The 13,555-nt window shown below is 46.6% G+C and overlaps 1 protein-coding gene across 3 annotated transcripts in view; it reads left to right on the top strand.

The window, feature by feature from the left end:
- The window catches only part of LOC106648640 (putative polypeptide N-acetylgalactosaminyltransferase 9), a 130,161-nt gene that overhangs the window by 105,156 nt on the left and 11,450 nt on the right, over nucleotides 1–13,555 (top strand). The gene's annotated exons all lie outside the window — the stretch shown is intronic.

Here is a 13,555-nt window from a genome sequence, read left to right on the forward strand (position 1 = left end):
AAATCTTCGCGCACAACACAGCAGTACAGAGAGGAAGAGAGAGAGCCCAAATCCTTCGCGGCCGCGCGGGCATAAATTATCCACGAGGCGATATTCGAGACCCCGGCACGCGAAAAATCGCCGCGATGGGGCCCGGCGCGCAGCAGCACTACTGCTAGAGCTAAATGCGCGCGCGAAAAGAGGCGCGAGATACGCACGCAGCTTTGAATAATGGATGTGCATTATCGAATGATACATCGTACGTATATACATATGGCAAAATGTTAGAGGGTATTTCATCGTGTATATGGACGGACACGCGATATATAAAGCTGTATTATCCTCGATTCGTCTTTACGAGGCAATTACGTTCGACCGTGTAGCAGAGCAGCAGCAGCAGCACAGCGTGTAGTTTCGAGAGAGAAGAAGTAGTAGAAGAAGAAAGATGTAGTAGTATGCGCCTGTACTGGCTATTGCCTTAGTCTCGTAAAACCTAATGGTCCGAGAACGTATTTTTTCTCTTTCAGCCCCCCGTTCTCCTCTTTTGAAATAACCCATCTCCATTATCTAAACTATGTTCATGCGACGCGTGCGAAGGAGCTTTTTTTTGTTCTCGTTGTTGTCGAAGCCCGTATCTTTTGTCTTTGTTTTTGCGCGCGAGCGACGCGTTATAATACTGCAAAAAATATATATATCATAAGCTTTGATTTCGTTCGAGTAAAAGTAATTACGAGCGACGAGCGACGCGAACGGTGTCGACTCGCTGAAAGTTTAAACAACAAATCTTAAGATAACTCACACACACACGTGCGTACGAAGCTGAGCTGCTACTGCCGTTGCTGCTGCTCATGAGACGAGAGAGAAAAGTAGAAAAGTACTTCAACGCGCGTACACAACTTTATGATAACCGTTGGGAGGATAACTTTATGATGAGAGAGAGAGCTGCGAGGGAGAGGAATAAGAAGAGAGAGAGAGAGAGAGAGAGAGAAGAAGTTGGCAGACACAAGTTTTACCGGTCTTATAAGCACTTCTTCCACCTCCTTCTCTTGGTCCGATGTTCATCCTCTTGTTTCGCTTCCGAACGTTCTGCTGCTGCCTCTGGAACACTGGCCATACACGCGCTCGCATACACGTACTCCGGATCCGCAAAAGATTTTACTCTCTGGCTCTGCCGCCGCTTTCTCGGCTGTTTTCCTTCCTTTTTTATTAATGAAAACTACTTACGGCTACTGCTGTTGCAGGAAAAACACGACGCGTCGAATTTAATACTTTAATATCTCGAGTTATCCTCTCTCTCCCCGTGTGTTTGTTCGGAATTTCGATGCGCTAGAGCTGGTATAGCTCGGCTACTAAGTGACTTATGCATGTATATCGGGGGATGTAGGAAGAGGTGGAGGCCCAGAGCTTCGGCCGTTATCCGTGAAATTTAAGTATGCGATAAGCTACTCGACTCTCCCCGCCTCCTCCTCTGGTCCCTCGCCACGGAGCTTGTGTTTCGCGAGCTCAGCTCGTAAGTATACATTCACGCACGCGCAAACACACACACACACATCAGCGTACTTATCGTTATTCACTTTTGCCTAAATGGATATTGCTGTTCGCCAGCTTAACGGCGCGTGCTCTCCTACCCTCCCTCCGTCCGCCGCCACTGCACTTTTAAATACGTGTTTTTTTTCATGCTACGCGCATACACACACTGGCAGCGGCGGCGGCTCTCGAGACTTTACAAAGCAAAAGTCATAAATTTCGCCTGGCTATATGTTTGTTTAACTCGAGTCCGCGCGCCGCAAGGAGTAGTTCTTGGGGTGTGGTTCGGCGTGTGTACGTACGCGCGTAAGTCCAAACATGCAAACACGCGAGCTTTATTACTTGGAAAGTCACAGATCGTCGCGATGCAGAAACAAAAAAAACCTATTACAGCTAGCCAAGAGCCAGCGCGCCAGATCGCAACAATCAAATTTGCTCCCTTTGCCTTACGAAGGGGGAAAGAGGAATGTATAGAGAATCCGCTCACGCGTATTTTTCAATCAAAGACATACGTATATGAGTGTTTCTGACTAACTTTTAAAATTGCACGTACTGATGTGTAAGTCAGGTAATTTACCATGCACAGTTCTGAAATTTTATCAGGGTCTTTAAGAAGACTTGAGAGATCTACACTTTTATTTTTGAGCGTTTTGGTGGCCCGTCCTTTTTGTATCGCACGTTTGAAAATCGATTTTACTCTTGAGTCAAAAAACGTACTGCGAATAAAATAAATTTTCGATAGCTTCTTAAAAAATGGACTATTAACCAAATGATCTGAAATTATCATGTTACCTTCCTTTATTCACATACTTTAGAAAAATTTGTGACCTGAACTTGATCCTCCTAAATTGGAAATTTCCCAGAATGTTTTCCGCGCGTACTGGATTATTTGAACTTTTAGCTTTTTTTATACATTTTCATTTTTTACAATGGACTATTGTTTTTTTTTATATCTGTATACATGTTTAAAAAGGGCTGGAAAAGACGAACAAAATGAGCCCAACCAGAACTCTGTCCCTTATTTAATAAGAATTGTACGCTGGATTGAACATTCGATAATCCTGCGTTAATCACTTAAAAATTTTTGAAAAAAATTTTTTTTTCATGAAATTTTTTTCTACTATGAATAAATTAATTAATTTATAAAAAAAATTTTTTTCATGGGAAATTTATAAACAATTTTTATAAAAAATTTTTTTTTTCATGAAAAATTTTTATAAATATATTTTTTTTCATGAAAAATTTTTTTCTTATCATGAATAAATAAATTATTCAACAAATAATTTTTTTTCACACACTTTCTTTTTTTATTTAAAAAATTTTGCTATATCATCAAGGGCAAGGCCGTAAAAAAAAAATTTTACATTTAATTCATTTATAATGACTACGCAATTCGCCTACGTAGATAATTATGTGCGGGATGATATAAGTAATGTCACATGAAAACACATGAAAGAAAAAGGGGTTTTTTCGCTTCAAAAAGTGCATAAGGAAACTTGAAAAAATCCAAAGAAATTTAAGGTCATGTTTTTCAATGCATAAAACAGAGAAAAAAATTTTCGAGTTTGATATTGGCTCGTATCGCCGTATATAAATTTTCCAAATTTTTAATTATTTTATCTGAAGGCCTGAAGCCCTCGAAAAATCTGAAGAAATTCAAGGTGCTTAGTTTTGTTGATATGTACTATTATGAATTTTTTCAGATTTTTTAATTACTTCAGGGCTTCAGAATGAATATAAATAAAGAATGGACGTTTATAGGGGTGGAGGGGGTAGGAGGGGGGGATGGGGAGTAAAATTTTGGCTTTAGGATTTTTTTACCATGTACTATAACATATCAAAAGCGCATCTAGATCGGTGTCATTCGAAAATTTGAAGAAGTTTTATTTTGACCCACATTTAAATCGGGTTTCCCAAATGGACTATGGAGGAAAATAAAGCCCAAAGTTATTTTTGGGATTCTTTGTTGATAATATTCAAGAAAAATTCATTCCGGATACGGTGCCGCTAAATTTTTCATCAAAAATTTTTTTAGGCGTTATTTTAAAAGTTAGTCAGAATCACTCATATGCATTGTGCGTGTGTGCTTGCGCGCGACTTGGCGCGCGTATCTTATTGCTGCACAGCGCGTGAGTGGTAAATATTTCACCTGCTCGGGAGAGTAACTTTTTCAATTCGTCGTCCGTGGCTGCAAGCTCGCTCGCTCGCGAGTAGTCTATGTTGCAGAGAGAGAGGATATAAACTTTGGTGTATGTGTGTTTCCAGCATAACAGCGTGCACGCGCGCGAGCTATATCTGTATACTTTGCAAAAAATGTATGTACGCTGCTGCTGCTGCATCGCTCGTACTTTATATCCGCGCGATTTATGGTCGTGTGTGTGTGGGCTGTTGCTCTCTCGCGTGCGCGCGTTGTTACACACATTCGCGGCGGGAAAGATTCCTACGATCGAAATAATGCCGCTCGCGAGCGGAGTGCTTTTTTCCTCCGCCCTTAATCTCATTGCAGTAGCTGTCCCCCGCTGTGCGCTTCGCGTCGCGTCGAGCGCGCGCGCCAGTGCGTGCGATCCGATTACAAGAAAGTTAGCTGCAGCTGCAGCGGTGGCAGCTATCGTTACATCGATGCTGCAAAGACAATTAAAACTTTATGCACTGCAGTTGCGCAGCTGCTTTTCTCTCTCTCTATCCACTCGTGTGTGCACGTGTATACACGAGTTGCAGTATAGCAGCAGCAGCAGCAGCAGCAGTAGTATAGCTCGTTTGTGTTAACCCTATAATACCTTATTCGCCAGGCGCTAGGAGTGTGTATAGCCATTTCAGCTTAACACCCTTGATCTTGATCCCTCGCTTGTGTGTTCGCTTCATTTTGCTATGGCGCTCTCTCTGTATCGAGGCCTTTTTCTACGTCGTAGAGTAAATCAAGATTCGTTGGACGAATAGATTAATTAATTTTTCTTGAGAATGCCTTCGCACTTTTAAATAAAATATTCTATAATGTATCAATATGTGTGTCAGTTTTCGATTATGTATGACGTTGAAAAAACCCTGAAATTTTGTGCAGATTCAATATTGCAGAAATCTTCGTTGAAAATGATTGCATAAATACTCATTTATTTTTTTACATAAACTGTACAAAAATTGAAGTCGTGTGCATTGTTTTTAACGCAAAGATAAACGTAACGGATTTAGTTTTATCTAAAAGGTAGTTCAAATCTAAAAGGTATAAGGTATTCATGTATACATAGTTGTAATATTAGTGAGTGAAAATTTAATTGACTTACATAAAGGAAAATAAGTCCCTCCTCGATCACATTAATTTTAAGGAAAATTTGTGCAACAATTTTGTCGTTGCCAATGTCGAATCCCGCTCGATTCCTCGCGCATCTGTCCGAGATAGTTGCGGTATAGCAGCGAGTTGGAGCTCGATTCGAAAAGAAAAAAAAAGTTGCCTCGCCAGCTAAAAAGAGGGGCCGCAGTCGATTCTTTCACGCGCGCAAACCAAAGTCTACAACACCGACTCGCATGTGTTGCGGGTTAAAGTCGCTCTCTCTCTCTCTCTCGCCTGCAGAGAAAAGAAAGAACGGAAGAGCAAGTGAGAGAGAGAGATGGAAATAGAGTGTATAAGGATGAGAAAGTTACACAAGTTTCGGGATAATCGAGGTTTGATTCTGTCTCTCTTCTCTCTCTCCCTTCGTATTCCGGGTATTCGGAAAATCCAATTACCTTCAAGCGAGCTTGCGAGCGCGCGCGTGGTAGAACGCGGGGGCTATATAGCTCGGCCCCGGTTTCGTATACGAGAGGCACTTCTCGTTTGTGTGTGCAATTTGCGATGCATCCTACCCTTTTCCAGCTTCGTACACTCGCACAGACACACACAAACGTATACGTACAAATGTATAGAGATACATTTCCGCGCGTTGTTCGTGCACAACCGCTGCAGCAGCAGTAATACACGCCGGGGCTATAGTTGCACGGCTGCGGATACAATGGCGCAACCACCGGCCCGAGCTATTTATTATTCGCATTTATCGTCGCGCGTTTATAGATCTATAAGCAGCAGCAGCGGACCTAGATATCAGAGATAAATTTCGATTATATTCGGCCGGGATGGTCTTTGATATTGCGGGGATACGGTCGGGTATTCAGTAGTACAGTGGAGCACAAGTAGTAAGGAGTCGCGCTCGGTCAGACACGCATCTCGAGCGGGTCAATTTACGAATTAGTCCGGGGGTATTATCCCGAGATATTGTTTCCGTGGCGATACAACAAATCGATTTATCGGCTAAAACGACCATTTCCATCCCCGAGTATTTTTATTTCTTTTTTCGTTTTTTGTTCTCTGTGTCTCAACTCGTCAACGTCTCAATCTTGCTCGCGCGTCGTTGTGTATAGAGGATGAAAAGAGACAGAGAGAGACCGAGACTAGCTGTACTCGGGTGCGAAGCGCGTATATTACGCCTCTCTCTCTCTGTGCGGGCGTACTCGTGGGAAATTTACCCAGCGAAAGCTCGTTGACAAATCGCGAGAAATCTCAGTCAGTCAGCTCTCTACTACGTAGCGTATACCTACGAAGCTCGTATGAATAAAGCATCGATTTACGCGTATACAGCGTCAGCAGCGCGAAATCTGTAGCGTTGCCTCCTCCCTACGCTGAGCGATATATATTTATAGAAGCGTCCTCGAGAGTTACTGCTGCTGTTTCGTGCGCGCGGCATCAAATTGAATCGTCGTCGCTTGTGTATATATCCGCGCATCGTGGGTCGAAATTGTTAGAGCCCGAGAGTCAATCCTTCCTTCCTAATGCCAGACGACCCGAGTTATGCCAGACGACCCGAGTACATGATGGTCAAATTGAGTCTTGCATCTGTCGACGTGCTGTGCATCGTTGTCTACTCCCCACCTCGTGTCGGAAATTGGGCGTACGTTGAGGAGGCTATTCTGAATTGCAGGACAGCCGCTGAGCGCACCATCTTGCTCGGCGACCTAAATATTGACTGGCAGGACCTGAGTAGCTCTCGTGAATTACGGGAGTCCTTGGAGGTGTGTGCACTGGCGAGGCTGGATTTCTCGCCTACCAATCACAAGCGCACTGCTCACACGAGCATTGATTACATATGTGTTAGCAACGTCGATGACGTGATGAGCTTTGACCAGACATCTGTCGCAGGTATCTCGACTCACGACTTTCTGGCTGCGACTCTGGCGCTGCGCGTTGGCATGTGTGAGCCGAGCGTCGCCAGGAGGCGATGCTACAGGAGTTTCGATCGAGAACTGTTTCTCCGTGATCTGGCGGAGTGTGACTGGCCCTCGGTCTGCCGCTGTGAATCGGTGGACGAGAAGGTTGACCTGTTTACCAGAACTATTACTGCGCTGTATGATCGGCATGCGCCGTACAAGGATGTCGTGCGGACGACTCGAGCTAAGCCCTGGTATTCGCCTGAGTTGAAGCAGCTCAGAGTGGCTCGAGACAAGGCCTGGAGAACATTCCGAAGAATGAGAACTGATGACGACCGAGCGACATACAAGACACTCCGCAACCGATTCCGGACCGCTGCTCGTGACGCTGCTTGTCGGCATTATCGCGAACGCTTTCGTGATTGCACTGACTCGGCCTCGAAGTGGAGGATGCTGGGTCGGCTTGGGCTTGGCTCGAGGGCTGGCAGGTCTGCTGAGCTTCCCGTCAGCGTTGATGAGCTTAATCAGCACTTCTTTGGAGCTTTCCGGTCGAGAGCTGTGGATCTCGAGACGCCTGTTGGCAGTGTAAACCCTGACGAGCGATTTTACTTCCGACATGTGCAACTCTCTGAGGTGGTTGAAGCTGTTGCCCGGACTAGAACTGAGGCCCGTGGCACTGATGACATTCCTGCGAGCTTCCTGCGCGAGTGTCTCTGTGTTACGCTGCCGGTTATGGCGAATATTTCTGATTGTTCCCTGCAGACTGGTGTGTTTCCCTCTGCTTGTAAGACTGCCATTGTTCGACCTGTGCCGAAGAAGTCGTCACCACGAGATGCCGGTGACTTTCGGCCTATAAGCCTGCTGTGTGCTATGTCCAAGATTCTGGAGAGGCTTGCCCATGCTCAGCTGGCTGACTACATCGAATCCAGAAACCTCCTTGACAAGTACCAGTCTGGTTTTCGTAAGGGTCATAGCACGCAGACTGCCCTTCTGCGCATAATGGACGATGTGAGAGAGGCTGTTGAGTCCCAGGAGGTCACCCTCATGGCTGCAGTCGACCTCTCGCGAGCCTTTGACGTCGTTAACCACAGTATCCTCCTCAATAAGCTTAAATGCCTGGGATGGTCTGACCCGGCGTGCTCCTGGATCCAGTCCTATCTGACAGGACGCACACAACTAGTGATTGGACCTCGTGGCGAGAGATCGGTGACCCTGCCAAGGATGGCAGGTGTCCCGCAAGGCAGCGTTTTAGGGCCGCTGCTGTATGCGCTGTTTGCCAACGACGCCCCTCGTGTCCTGAAAAATTGCCGGCATCACATTTATGCGGATGACACCACCATCTACGTCCATGGACCATTTGCGGATGTGCGAAGGCTGACGGCTATGCTGTCGGAGGACCTGGGTCGGCTTGCGGCGTGGGCGGCGGACTCGGACCTGGTGATCAATCCGGACAAGACCAAGGCCATATGGCTGGGAACTCGTCGATACATGTCTCAGCTCCGGGCTGGCGATGTACCTCCACCTGTCATCGATGGAAGCCCTGTCCTGGTGGTCGACAAGCTGAGGCTGCTTGGAGTCACCTTGGACAGCGAGCTCACCTGGAGAGGCCATGTCTCGGTGATCACTGCCCGCGTCTTTGCGACTCTGTCGAGCTTGAGAAGATGTGGCAACTTTCTTGCGGCGGACGTTAGAGCCATGTTGGTCACGACGCTGGTATTCCCGCATGTGGACTACTGCGCGGCACTGTTCCTGAGCATCTCGGCGGAGCAGGCTCTCAGAGTCAAAAGATGCATGAATGCTTCTGTGCGCTTCATTACCGGACTCAGGAGGTGGCAGCATGTTACTCCACAATATGAAAGGCTCAATATCTTGCCATATGAGAAGAGGATCCGGTTCGCTTGTCTTGGTCTGCTTGCGTCTGTGCTACGCAAAGGTGGGCCTGACTACTGGTCCGCAGAGTTTGAATTTCGGGAGGCCCCTGCGGGCCGCAGCACTAGAAGAGATGAGCTCGAGTTGGTCGTTGTCAGGGCTACTACTGAGTGTGCCTGCTCTTCATTCACAATTGGAGCGGCGCGCTTGTGGAATGAATTGCCTTGCAGTCTCAGGCGGAAATACGGAAATGTGAGCTTTAAGAGGCTTCTGCGGCAGCATATGCTTGAAATCTAACTTGTTTTTGTACTTTTTTTATTTTCTTTTTTCTCTATGTTTACACTGTTATTGAATTTATATTGTTTACCGTGCCGTTGGCTGCTGCCAAGTGGCGCATGGCTTGATGTATTTTAACCTTTTGTACGAGCCATAAAGGACTACTGTCCTGGGCCATTTATTAATAAACCTATCTATCTATCTATCTATCCTAATGACCGCGATACGTTTCCTTCCGGTAGTTGTTATTTGCAATTCATCATATTTATTATTCGATTTAACGACGTAGGGCTCGAAGCCACACACACACGCGTCTCGGCAGTTCGGGCGTGCGGATCAACCCCCGATTCTAACGAGCGATTTTCATTCGAAAATTCGAGAAGAGCTAGATATAGAGAGAGCTCATATCAGAGCTTGAAACTTTCAACTTCGGTTACGACGCGCAACTTAAACAAGCTCGTCGCCTCTCGATATCTCTCACTCGATCCCACCCTTTTCTCCCTCTTGCACGACGACGACGACGACGCGCTTGTCGCAATCGCGCGCGCGCCAAGGTACATATTGGGCGACGTCTTCGTTGCCGCCGTTGCCGTGCCACTGAGCACGCCTCACGAGAGTGTAAGCAACGGCATCGTCGCGTCGCGTCGTCTTTGATCGGAAACTTTAATGCATGCTCCGCAGATATAACGGCAAATGCGTTTCGTGAGCGCGAGAACCGAGATTAAGGACGAGATACTCTATAGCTGAGAAGCTATATGGTTGAAAGTGGAAAATTTTCAAAAGCGTTTTACCGGGGGGATTTACGCGCTGCGAAATTTTTCGGAAAAATTATAAAACAAGGGAAAATATTCGCGTGATTTTTCGTAAGATAATTTCTAAATTCTTGGTAAAACGTGTTCGAAAGTGTTCGTGCTTGCCTCGGCTTCGGTTATCTCCTTTCGAGATCGGGGGACGACTTCTCGAGCTTGCAGAGAGAGAGCAACGCTGTACGGACACTCCGAGCCCTAATCATTCGGACCCATCGAGCCGCGTAGATATCTATATACATACGTATAAAGTCTGCGTCTCGGGCTGCGAAAATTCAATTTTCCACCCTCTTGCTCCGCTACACGTAGGTATCAGTAGTAGTCCTCGGTGGCGGCGGCGGTGCTTCCACTTTTCTCCAATGTGGTCGATAACGCAGAGCTACGGGCTTTGGGTGTAAAAAAAGGAAAAAAAAAAGAAATCGAGTATAATTCACGAAACTTTATTCGGGGGCTGCGTCCGAGATATCTCGCGCGAGAGAAATTAATTGGTGCGCGAGTGACGGATCGAGCTCTATATACGTTTATTTTCTCTCGCGCAACTTTGAGAAATTGCGACCGACCGACGAGCGGCAGCACACCGCCACACACAGAGCAGTGAGACTGCGCGAATCATTAACGAGCGAAAACGACCGAGTTTGTGCGAATGACGTGTGCGATGGTGTACTATGTACCTGATGCGTTTCCTCACGTGCCGAGCGAAATAGTCCATTAGCCGAAGAAGCAACTACGCCATATATTTTTTATTTTTAGCTTTTTTTTCTAGCTTTTTTTCTTTGTGCCCCCCTATATATCCGAAAGCTCGCTAGGAAATTTCAGTGTGTGCGCATGACTTTGCGCAAACATTTTCATCGATGCAACTCTGCAACGCGGCAACGGCGCTCCATCGTTTCGATCTGTCAAAAACAGGCTGAAGTAAATTTATGTTCTGCAGCGCTTCGCGTGCATATTATAAACGGGGGCTCGAGCACACACACACATTCATCAACATGAATTTCTATACTTAGCTAGGCGTCTTCGAGGTATGTAAGGGCGAAAAAGAAATCTCAAGTCTGTGGTGGTGGCGGCGGCGGCTCCGAGCAGCCAATCGAGTTAGATGCTCTTCACGGAGGATTTTCTTTTACCCGAAATAAATCTCTAACACGATCTACTACAAGATAATAATAGTCCTGAAGGGCCGGGAGTAGGGCGCGCATTTCTTTCTTAATCGTTGGCGCTCTGTGCTGCTGCATTATGCACACCGCGCGCGCAAAATCCAATTAGACCCGGACGAGGAAAAATGCTGCCGACTGTTATAAATCAATCAAACGGAACTATGTAATATACAGCCTGTGTAATACATACAAGGGGCTCGTTGCCTTTTTTCCGGGTTCTCGGAGCTCGAAAAAATTTAGATTAAATTCGCCCGCTTTCGAAATATTCGACGCGAGTGAGAAGAATTTTTAGCGAGAGCTTCTCGCGTAGACTCTCCGGGCACTAATATTAATTCATGCGCGATTGAAATATTTTCAACGTGGCAGGGGGAGGTTGCAAAATAATTGGCTAACCGTGCGGGGGTGGACGAAATAATTAACACGTAACGGCGCGTAATGCATTCATCACTTTCCGAGTCACACACACAAGCTGGATAGGAACCATAAACGGGGCTGCTGTATGTATGCATGCAGTGCGGTGCGCGGTGGGTTACATACACATATACACACACGCTGCAGCAGAGAAGCGACATGTGAAAGCGCCGGTCCTCTCGTCGGCTAACCGAATCTCGCAAGTCGCTCGTGGCACAAAGTCGAGCTTTCAGGACCCTTTAAGCACACTTGCGCGTCAGAGCCATTATGCACACAAGCGAACGCGTTTACAACGTGCACATACAGACACACACGGACACGAAACAAAGTCGGTGGTGTTCGGGGCCGTATACTGTACTATACCACTAGCAGTTTGCGTACTAGTTTCTACTCAAGCTAGCTGCTCTCTCTCTCTCCCAAAGCCAGCAGCAACAGCAGCGAAAGCAGCGACGGCGGCAATATTGCAGCTGCGGGAAAACGCTTTGTTCGAATTATATACGTACGACGAGTTCGACAACGATCGACTAGTTTATCGATAATTGCGTTACATTATCGCGGCCCTCCTCCCGCACTCTGCAGCGGTGTGTATATATAACGGTAGTAGCAGCAGCTGCCAATCCTTTCGTCGACGTAGTAGTTGTCGTGGTGGTACTGGTGGCAATAGCGCTCACGAGAAATCGGAAAATTCATCTCGCGTTTGATAGAGTCTATTTTTTTGTCGAGCTTACCGAATTTAATGCTTTATAACGATGACGACGACACGATGGGGCCGGCATATTAATGCAGACGAGCTGCTGCTGTGCGACGATCGAATCAAATTCGTGTCGATCAGGTAGTAATTTTTCACGCTCGGCTGGCCATTCGATAGGTACGCGACGATCGACGATTGTGTGTATTATGTATGATGTACACTCGCTTGACTCCGATTCGATCGCGCGCCGAAGAAAGACAGGACATAGATAGGAGGTTAATTTTTCCTTTTGTTTCGCACAGAAATCGAGAGCGATCGCGAGAGACAGAGAGATTTACGAATAAATACACAATGGAAATATTCAATTAACGTACACGCTCGCGAGACGAGCGATGCTTAACTTCAACGCCAGAGCAGATCTGCTCGGTGCGGTGGTATTAAGCTCCGGAGTCGACGTATATACTACTACTCTTCTTTCAGCGGCGTTGCAGCAGCAGCAGCACTTGTCGATTCTTTCAACTCGATTGACTTTCACGAGTATAAGGGTGAAAAAGCTCCTCTCTCTCTCTCTCTTGGAGAGCTCTGCTGCTGCCGCTACCGCTGCTGCTGTGCAAAATCAGATCGAATGACGCTCACTCGCGCGTCTTCGATTTTCAGCTTCGCTCAGCAGAACTTGTGTGTTACCTATATATAGCTATTCTCTCTCTGTGTGAGCTAGTGGAGCTTGCGCCGCGCTGCACATACCGACGTGGCAACCTCAAGAACGTTGGTGGATGGGTTGGGGGAAAGGGGGTAAAGGGCTCTGTGCTCTCTGCGGCAGCAGCAGCTTCTTCTTCTTATATCCTATAGATCAAAAGTACATTTGCCCTCGCTGGCTGGCTCTGGGCTGGGCTGGCGCATTGGTGTCTATCGCAACTCGTCGTCGTCGTCGGTCGTAGGATGGATGTGTCGATTGTGTGTGTGTGTGTGTGTGTGTGGAGCACCGCCTCGGCGTCGTCGCACACTTTTGGCTCGGTAATCCGGGCATATGCGACGCTGAACAGAGAGCGAGCACAAACACATAAATAGAAGAGGCGGGCGAGCTTGCGAGCGCGAATTATTTGCATTTTACTTGTGAAAATTTTATATTAATCCTCTCTGTTCTCTCTCCTCTCTCCCTCGTGGCTAATTGAAATTCATTAGGATGTAGCCGCCCCGGTTGTGTGCACGCGTGCGTGCAAGTAATTTATTTTCCACTAGCCCCACCAATGCTCTCTCCGCCACTCTCTCTCTTACTCTGAACTTTAATAAGTCTAATGTCATCCAACTAAAATTAATCCTACCACTTCTATGTCCATAGCCATGCAGCGGCAGCGGCAGCGAGCACACTTGCCGAGCGAGCGAGTTTTGCTCCGCTCTAAAATATCTCTTCAACGTACTATATATATAAACGCGCGCGAGTAAGAGAGAAGGAGTCCTGCACATACACTCACACATACAATCTACCTTGCCAAATTGAATCAGCTCATGAAATTACTCCGTTAATGCTTCTTGCCTCATATTTTTCGACAAATTATGCAAGAGCGCGTGCGTTCAAATTCGGAGTGAAAAGCTCGCTCTTACTCTATATTTGCCTGCCTCTATACCCCGATGATGATGATCCCAAAATTGTGTGCCACTACAGTAAAATAACC

This window comes from Trichogramma pretiosum, unplaced genomic scaffold (assembly GCF_000599845.2).
Source record: "Trichogramma pretiosum strain Unisexual culture from Peru unplaced genomic scaffold, Tpre_2.0 scaffold77, whole genome shotgun sequence".
Classification (NCBI taxonomy): Eukaryota; Metazoa; Arthropoda; class Insecta; order Hymenoptera; family Trichogrammatidae; genus Trichogramma; species Trichogramma pretiosum.